Here is a 9885-nt window from a genome sequence, read left to right as displayed (position 1 = left end):
TCAAACTCAAAAAGCTTGCTTGTACAGCATTTAAGTTTACTAACAGCATAACTGGCATGAACTGTTGCATAGCAATTTCTATATGCATTTCCCAGCATTTTCTTTAAAATGCATTAAACACCTGATGTCAGCTCTAGATGAAAACCCACACAATCCCTGCTACCTTTTTTTCCAAATGGTTTGTCACAGCAGTGCTCCTCTGACAATTAGGCACAGAGGACAGCTGCCTTAGCAGCACAACAGAACACGGAGAAATATTCTCCCTAGTGTCTGACAGGCAGGTAGGTCATTCCTTCGCAGCCTTTTTGAAGTTTGTCATGAAGGTGGAAGCAATAATAGAGAAATACCAAAAAAGAGAACTCTGAGCACTGCTACTCACACAGTTCAAACCCTACCAATTTTCTCCAACTCATCTCTCCAGAAAGCCTACTAAAATGGATAGCACCACCTGATTCAGAGCAGGAGGCTGGAAGGAATATGGGCAGGGTAAATGAGAAGTGGGATTGAATTGGAGAATGCGGAAAACAGTAGTGCCCCAAACTGATACTGAATTTATTACATTTAAGTAGATCATCAAACATGTTAATTATCTGGTTAGGTTCTAATTTGGGTTCAGCAATGACTGAAGTTGTTCCAGATTAACAAAACTTCAAAGTAACAAGTCAGTACTTCCTCTAGGTTCAGTTCCATTAGCTGTACTTACATGAAAACCAGTGGAAAAAATGCTGCCTTGTTTACTGTTTTTCTTCTAACCTTTCCAAGAGGGTTACGGGGCCTCTACTTAATGAGAATTTTTAGTTGAAAGTTCAGCCTTGAAACACTTTCAGCTTGCTGCCAGAAATGGTGCTGAACTCTGTACAGCAGAGGACTCTTTAGCAACGGGAACTACTAATTCGTCTTCCTCCTCTATTCATTCCTGTCGGACACTGCAAACCCTCTCTCCTTCTGTCCTACCCATCCTATGGATTCTTAGCTCATGGGTGCCAAAACTCGCTTCTCTATTCCCATCAAGCACCTCCTACTCCCTCCTGTGTTCCCACTCTGCCTTTCCTTCATCTTGTCTAGTAGTCAGTTGCATCTTCACAGTCTCCAGGCTTTCCAGTGATGCTTTTTTCCCAGCTCCTTCCTTAGCTATCCTGGAACCAATTTTTCCTAGCGCTTCGTTCCTATTCATCCTCTTTCACCTTCTTGACATCCTCCGCTTGCCTCTAGCCGAGGAGCCCCTGAATCTCTCTAAAAACCTCCAAATACCAGCCCCAGTGGGAGCTATCAGAGGTGTTGGTCATCTTTTTTGTGCCAGTCTAAACTTGAACCTGCAAAGATTTAGTAGATCCCACAGTCTCACACCAGAACTAGGGACAGGTAATAGATACATTTAAAAAGATCAGCTGGTAAAGAATATACTCACCAACCTGTCATGGCAAAGTTGAATTCAGCTGTGAAATAAATATTTGAAACAGTCTTGTAAGTAAAACATAAGTGGCCCAAATTAGGGCAGAATGTCAGATGACAACTGGATTTTTGTAATTGCAAGAATTAAATTTTGTCATGGTTGACGTTAAAAAAAAATTGTTAGCTAAGTTTTAGATGGCTTGTTTTGTTCATTCTAACTCAAGCCAATTATTCTGTGTACTTGAATTACTTGAGTGCTTTTTAAAAATGCAAATTTGATGCACAAAACATGTCAATAAGGGGATATTAATTATTTTTTCTATGTTAAGTAGTCCAGTGAAACATCTAACTATGTGAAAACTCAAAGAACAAATGCAACTAATAAATCACAACCAGAGTTTCCTCAGTTCTGCTATACTTGCTTAAGATGATGAAACAAAACACTTTTTTTTTAATTGGTTGTTCCTTGTTGCTTTCTATACAGTGCTTCTTTCCCTGGGAGATTTAAAATGATAAGTAACTGGAAATTAGGAAGAGAATTAGTCCATTATTCTGTAGCAATGACACAATGATTAATTATATTAGTTTACTGCCCCTTCTGCTTTCAAACCCTGCAGTCATAAAATGAGTTTTGTTCAATATTCCACAAGGGATATGAGAATTAAATTTATACAATTTAACAAAATTCCTGCAGGAAAGCCATACTCATCTAAGATAGTAGATGGATGAATCCTCTAATTTACAATAGTATGCAGATGGCATACCCCTTACCGAGCAATGCACAGATAAAGAAGCTTCCCAAATGAATCGGAAAAAAAGACTGTGAAGAGGCATGGGTAGAAAGAGATCAGGCAAGTCTGAGCTTGTGTGCCCTCCTGGAAAGCACTCAAAAACTTTTTACTGTAATTCTATGTATACCTAATAATTATACTTTCTTTTACCTAGTTCTCTTTGAACTACCTAATATCTTAAACACCCTGAGCATTTTCTAAGCCCTACTGAACATGAAATAAATTAATGACTACTAGAGTCTAGGAGAGGCAGATGGAGGTTTAGAATCACTGCCATACCCACACAAATCCCCACGATCTTCCGTGTCTCTGGTAAATAATGTATTTTAGGAAGAGCATCTCACTTTTAAGGAACAATGTTTCTGCCACATTTTCAATGTTGGAAAACACTGAAATGCAATCCTACCTTCCCACTGTATGCCTTTTGCATGACATTATTACATAAATAGAAATCCGTGCTTTTAATTAACTGACTTTTTCTTTCTCTCTCCCTCTCTCCAGAATTACGAGTAATATTGGAGTTCTGAAAAATGAAGTACATATCTTAGCCACAAAATATCTAAGGCAACAGAAGCAAGACTCTGCAGTTAACCTTTGTGCCTTAGCCCTGACAGGGACACTGTTTACCATTTTTAGAAGATCAAAATAAACTGACTGAAAAGCATTACTTCTATGTTTAAATGAATAATACAAAACAAAACAAAGCTTCTATGTGAAGAACGCAAGGGCTTTATAGGATCAGGGTCTACGCAATTATAAAGCAGATTTGATCTTTGAACATTTGTACTGCAATTTAATCAGGACATAGCTACATTATTGGGAAAGAAGAAGAAAGTAGTGATGAAGTGGAAGGATGTATTTAAGGCTTGATTTAGTAAATTGGCATTTCATTATCATGAATATGCTGTATTTTAGTAATGTAGCTCTTAGATAACCTCTTCTGTAATCTCTGGATAAACTGGATTATTATGGGCAAACAGAGAAAGTTAGTAATACATGTAACCTAAGAATACTTTTAATATCAAAATTAAACCCTGTACTTTATCACAAATGCCTTTCATAATGAAAACAGCCATACTGTTAAATACGAAAGAATACCAAAGTCTTCAGCTACTAAACCAGAAAACTCTAGTTAAAAATTACCTATTTTAAGATAAATTAACTTTGTATTTTATAGCTCATTTCAAATAAATTGCATGACACACGTAAATTGCGTTGAGATATAAACAAACACAGAGCCATGGCAAAACCCACCAGCTCCTGCAGAAGGGGAGCCGGAGGTGGCGCGCAGGTGCCTGGAGCCTGTGAAAGGGGCTGGCAGGGGCTGGCCACACCAGGAGGTTGGGAGTGAAGGCAAGGGCCCTGCACAGCCTTCCCCCGTACCCAGGCGGCAGAGCTGGGTGCCCAGGTGTTGCTCCCTGATGGAGGGCATCCTTCTGCAGCCTCCCAGCTCCCTTGGATGGCACCTCAGCAGCCATGGAGCAATGTTTTGATGCACAAGGGAGGTCTGGGCACCCACGGGTGAAGGGGCAGATGTCGGTACCACCCGGGGCCTTCAGTTTTCACACTTGTGTTCTGCTGCCCACATGCCTCCGTGCATGCCTGCAGCAGGTGAGTGTGTGCAAGGGCAATACCAAGGACATCTCACATGGACAAGGAGGACTAAAACATTTTCTTCCTTGAATTATTTAAGGGATGATGCAGTTGATTCATGGGGGAAAAAAAATTAAAATTCCTAACTCTTGCAACGCTTTTTAACCCCAGTCATTTCCCAGGGCATGCACCATCCCCAAAGTCAGCCCCTCGGCTCTGGCTGAGCCCCTCGGCACCTAGCAGCCCAGAAGCTGCTTCACCAAGCCCCCCTCACCACATGGGACCCAGAGGCAGCCAACCCCCCCCACCCCCCAATGGGGGACCCCTCACGTTCGTCAGAACTGCAGTAGTACCCATGAGTCCTGTCCCGGGTGGGCCCAGTAATGCCTCAACACTTAGCAAAAGCACCACGTTCTGTTCACCGAAATGGCTATTGCACAGACAGTCGGACCCATGCCCAACGGCCCGTGCCCACCTTGGCCCTCCACACGTGCCACAGCTTGCGGTACTCAAGTTGTGGTTTGGTTTTTCTTAAATTGAATTTGTTCCTATGTCTGTTGTTGCAGGTTTCTTTAAAGCTCTGGGGTTGCTGCTTGCCCCTCCCTAAGGCTGAAATTCAGAGCACTCCCCAGAAGGCTCCCTCCCATGCAGAGGTTTGCTACTGCCCAGCTACACCTCATCACCCTGGGCAGTAGTAGCTCTCCCAGTCTCCAGCACAGCACTGGACCAGTCCTGCCTGCCTTTCAGATGTGCTATGAACAGGCACGCTCATCTGCTCTGACCCACCAGTGTGTTCTGTTTATCACTGCAGTCTTGGGTTGTTCTTTGGTCGCTAGGGGCTGTATCCTGCAGGTGAATCCAGGTCCAACACTGTGTATTCATAAATTCTGGTCTGTTCATCAAATTCTGTGGGAGAAGTTGAACAGCAAGAGTTTCTGCCTGGCCTGCCTATAACAAAGAGCTTAATTGTTGGCATCAGATCAACACAGACCCAGATAGCTTTGTCTTAGGAAAAAAACTAATGTTCTTAAATATTGGTATTTCTAATATAGGTAAGTACTATTCTTAAACAATAACATTTGTTAAGAACATCACATATAAGCATACTTCAACTAATTACACTTGTTTCCCCAAAGTTGCTCACCATTGGAGATACAGCAAAGCCAGCTGGTGCACTGAACAGCAGCACTTATGCCTGCAAGTCAGCTCTCAGCTCAAGAGACAGCGCCGCTGGGGATTAGAACATTAAAAGCTATGTTCAAGCAGTAACTATACATTTGCTTTTCTGAATTTTCCAATATTCTTTTCATACCAAATATATTGTCATTTCACTTTTATAGATACAAATGTCTGAAGTACCTGACTGCAATGTATTTGATTTTCCAGTAAAAAACAAAGGAAAAAGGTTCTATTTTTAAAAGTAGTTTTTTTCTGATCATTATGAAATATGAATCTGAAGTTGCTGCAGCCTCCCTCAAGTACCACAAGGTACTCGGTTCCAGCTCCTGCTGAGTAGAAGTGGCTCACCTCAGTGGCCTCTCCTGTTGTGGCACATGAGGAGTATCTGCATCAACCCAGGGAGGTGGCATGCACCCCTGCTCACGTTTCAGAGGGCAGGGAAACAAACACAGTACTATAAGGCTGCTGGAGGAAAAAACTTAATTTCTGCATTGCAAAGGAGTGCATGACAGTGGTTTTGGTGAGGTTCTCTCAGCACAGGCAGTATGCTGTTTTAAAGCTTGACTATCTTAGCTGAACACAGGAAAAAATAAAGCAGCAAAGCAAAGAGAATGCTGAGTATAGGGCAAAAGAGGAGAACTACTATATTAACTTACTGGACTTAAGCAGCTGTACAATCTCAAAATTATCTGCATGCAAGTCAAACCTAATGGAGTCAGTGAGGATCTTTACAATGTCTGGGGTTTTTGCCTTGCCTGGACTTCTGATACATTTTTAAGAGTCTGGCATCTCCTACCAAACCCAGTATGGACTCCTCTGATTTACTTCAGTAAGAATTGGTCCTAAAGATGAGAAATTGAAAAAGCCAGGCTTAAAAACATTCTCTAAAACTCTTGCTGTCACCATAGCAAGAGCTTGAAACCAGTGTTATTCAAATAGATAGGCCACATTGCCAAAGTTTAATACTAGTTCTCAGATATCTGCACATTTAGTAACTGAGGTTTTAAGGACTAAAGTAATAGATGAATCATTTACTCCAGGTAAATTATTATGCATTCCTTGTATGCTGGTACAGTTGTCACTATTTTTTCCCTGAAGCAAGATTATTAATTTCCTAGACATAAAGACATAGGTATGTATTTGTCAGCCCTGAAATAATCTGAAAGCAAGTAAAATTGGCTCATGTCACAATTTAGGGACAACCTAGGGTTTCTCCCTTCCTGAGGTGCAACTTCATGGCATTCCCACTAAAATCTGAGTACTTGTGCTGTCCTTTCTTTATGTGTGTTGAATTTTCCATTGCATGGAATAAGCCTTCGGGTGGAATCAATGGTTGCAAACTTCCTTTAACTTGGGCACAGCATCTCCACTTCTGTTCCTACTGATGCCACTAGCTGTGACCAGGAGTACTAATGCTAAGAGAGCTTTCTCAAAGGCTTATTTAATAAAACCCAAGAGCTTCCAGGCAAAAAGGCACCTTAAAGTATATTTATTCCTTAATATTTGCTATCCCTAAGAGTTTGGGAAATGCCCTATTACTTAAGCCATATCTCTATTGTCCTTTCAGGCATACTTTCCAGATTATTTCAGTTTCAGTCTGAAAAATAATACATCACAGCAAGTGGAGCCTGGAGGCGACAGTGAGTATCTTAGGTATGTCTGAGAAAGGCCACTTCCAGTAGAAGAGGTCATACATAACATGCCAGCTACAGAAGAAAAATTATGTGTTTGACCAATGTGGCTTGTGAATCAAGAGCAACTCAGACTCCTCTAAGATACCTATGCTGCAGATTCATGTTCCAATCCGCAGCTGCCAAACAAGTGCATTATTTCTGGCATGTTCTCCCACCCCTAGGAAAGCAGGCCAAGAGCCTGCTCACACAGCCACTCAACAGTCACCTGGGGTAAGAGCAAGAGATCTTTATATAGGGTGGGTGATAAGAAAAACAGGTAATCTAATCTAAAGCAGGATTGTTTTCAGGGTTCTTTGCCCCATTGTCCCCAGTCAGCTGCCTACTGGCTAACTGCCTTTTTTGGGTCAGTTAGAGCAAGATTACTTTTCTGAAGTGATTGCACACATACAATGTGCAGACTTTTTATAACCAGAATTAATCCCTCCATTCAGATCTGAGAGGTCTTAATATAACCTTTTCCAGCCTTTCTGGTGGTTGCTCCCAGCCTGCCTGTGCTGTAATTTACCTTCATTGTGTCTGGGTTCAGCTGACCTGGTTTGTTCATAGTCTCGTACAGGTCCATCATTTGTTTATTCCATCGGTAGCCTGTACAGAAGAGACACACTGAATTGCCTCTGTGTTCCTTCCACTGAAAGGTTCAAGTTGAAATTGTCAGCGTACCTTGCCAGGAAACTTAAAATCAACAAAGGTAAATAGTCCTGTCAAATAAAGGGCATCAGTTAGTAAGAGCATAAGCATTCAGTATTATGAGAATGCAACAACAACAGTGAGGCTAAAAGACAAAACACAACAGAGCTTCACACAGAAAATGATACTTTCTCATGCTACATTTCATTTTTTTAGTTCAAAATGTTAAGTAGAAGCAAGAGCCACATACCAAGACAGGAACCACTGTGAAAGCTGCTGTGTTCCTCTCAGTCAGTACAAGATAATCTTGACCTTCATGCCATAAGATTAAGCTGAAGTTCTTGAAAGGAGGCATTGTTTCAAAAGCCAGACGTTTTTTCAAGGGTGAGAAATGCCTGTTAAAGACTAGGTTGAAACCCCTGAGGTCACATTACATTTGACATGTGACATCTAAACTTCTTTATCTGAAAGGGGAATTTTAGAAAGCTCTCACTCCTCTGTGCTACTTAGCTGTGCTTTGAACAGAATCCAGCATAAGTGCGTACTAGCAGAAAGTCCATGGGAAAGCTTTAGATACAGCTTTAGATATCCTTGCAATTTTTCTAAATATTTATCTTGTGATGTGTAAGTACACCTGCTTCTCTCCTTAGGGCCTGCAGAAAGTTATTTTTGTCTTGGATAGGTATGGCATTAAATACACAGTAGATAAAGTGCCACCAGATGCTTCCCCCACCTCCCATCAATAGCAACACCAGAGGAAGCACTTACCAGAGATGTAAAATTACGTCTTTTATCATACAATAGCCTGATTCTAGTAAGAGCCCATATACAGGTGCACAGAAATTTTTATCTCCTTCACAGTGGAGCATAATAATCTTATCAAGTGCCAGTACCTTTAACTAATTGCCACGACAGTGACAACGTGACATTAAGAGCTGCAGCATCTCGACAACGGGTGAAATTCGGGAAGCATTGTTTGGACAGAGACATACAGCAGTAAGTGCTTATCTAAATTTTTTTAGACAACCTGACTTCTCAAATCTTGTAAAGTGCTCCACTGGTATTAATTTCTCCATGCAGGTTCATTCAGGAGGAAAAAAGTGTCATAGCAAAGGGCAGATATTAGCAGCATGTAAAAATAGTAAAATTTTGGCCTGTGCCTTCGACATTAATTGTACCGCCTCAGTAGTGAGTGGGATCCTGTAGCTCCATCTACTGGTCCCAGCACCCGCGGCAGCCCCCCCTGCCCATTGATGCTGCCGGTGCCGTGCCGAGGGGCAGCACCGCCCGGTCACTGCCTCAGCCCTCCGGCAGCTGCTCTCGGGGGTCTGTGTAATGAGGCGGGCACGGCCAGGTACGTGACACACGGAAGATTCGTCTGTGAAGGGTTCACCTAGGTATCTGCAGGAGAGGTGGAGCGTGTCGTCTTCACTTGGCTGTGGAAAGTCTCAAGTACCTTCAAATGAGCTCTAAAAAACCCCATCCCAACAAAAAAAAACAACAAAAAAAATTACTGAGACTTCACAGTAACTTCCAAGGAGTACAGTACATGAGGGCATTTCAAAAGGCACGAGGAGCTTAAGTTTAGGTAACTTGGTTGCACACAGATTGTCAAATGCTTGCAGGCAACCCTTTTTCAAAGTGTGTAATATCAAATATTCTAATACTAATGTCCCCAAAATACTTACCAATAACTGGTAAAAACCCCACAAGCAGCCAAGTTCCCTTAATCCCTTTTTTTTTTTTGGTTTTGTTTTGTTTTTCTGATAGTGTCTCAAATCAGTTCCTTTTCTGGCTATAGAAACGTGTCCATTTCAGAGCCAGCGCACCAGTCCTGCCACAGTGAGGACTGGCCCTTCACAGCCCTCCGCTGAAGTGTACATCAGCTGAGAATCTGGGTAAATGGTCACCTAACAGCCAGCCAATAACAGTAAGGCTTATTTGTGTATCTCCTCAATGAGGATTCATTTTACAGCTATTTACAAAGCTCTTTTTATATCCAACAGCTTTGATGCAACTGCACATATTTTTAAGAAATAGTTTGTGTTTGTTTATTGTTAATACCTATTTATATGATCACAGCTTTACTAGAAATGTGGTTGTTCTGTCTTCTCCATAATTGGTGCATAAAGGCTAGGGAGAGTTTTGGAAAACTCTGCTGTTTTGACACTATCCGTATATAAATAAAGCTCCTTTGACAAATGCTTTCAGCTTGGTTTTCTCATATATCGGAATTTAAGCACTATTTTTTTCTAAAAAGAAAATAAAGGGGGAAATTAATTTCCCTCTTTCCCCATAATACCCAGACTGAGAGAGCTATCAAGAGATATATAAGCACTAACTGTTTTCAACTGGATACTTAAGGGAAACAGATGGGTGTAATTATGGTTTTATGGAGGTCTTGCCTAAAATGCTTATACTCAGCTGCCACATTACAGTTTGATACTCGGTTATAAATACATATATTAATCTTCGTAAAGGTCTGTACAGATTTTAAGCTAAAGAGGAACATACAGCTTCATAGCTGCTTCCCGGGGAAAGACAACCCCATTCAAACCAGAAGGTACAATGATACTTGAACCCTCAGGACTGAAAGGAGGAGTGCTCGT

Source organism: Falco biarmicus, chromosome 10 (assembly GCF_023638135.1).
Source record: "Falco biarmicus isolate bFalBia1 chromosome 10, bFalBia1.pri, whole genome shotgun sequence".
Lineage (NCBI taxonomy): Eukaryota > Metazoa > Chordata > Aves > Falconiformes > Falconidae > Falco > Falco biarmicus.
This window is presented reverse-complemented; position numbering follows the sequence as displayed.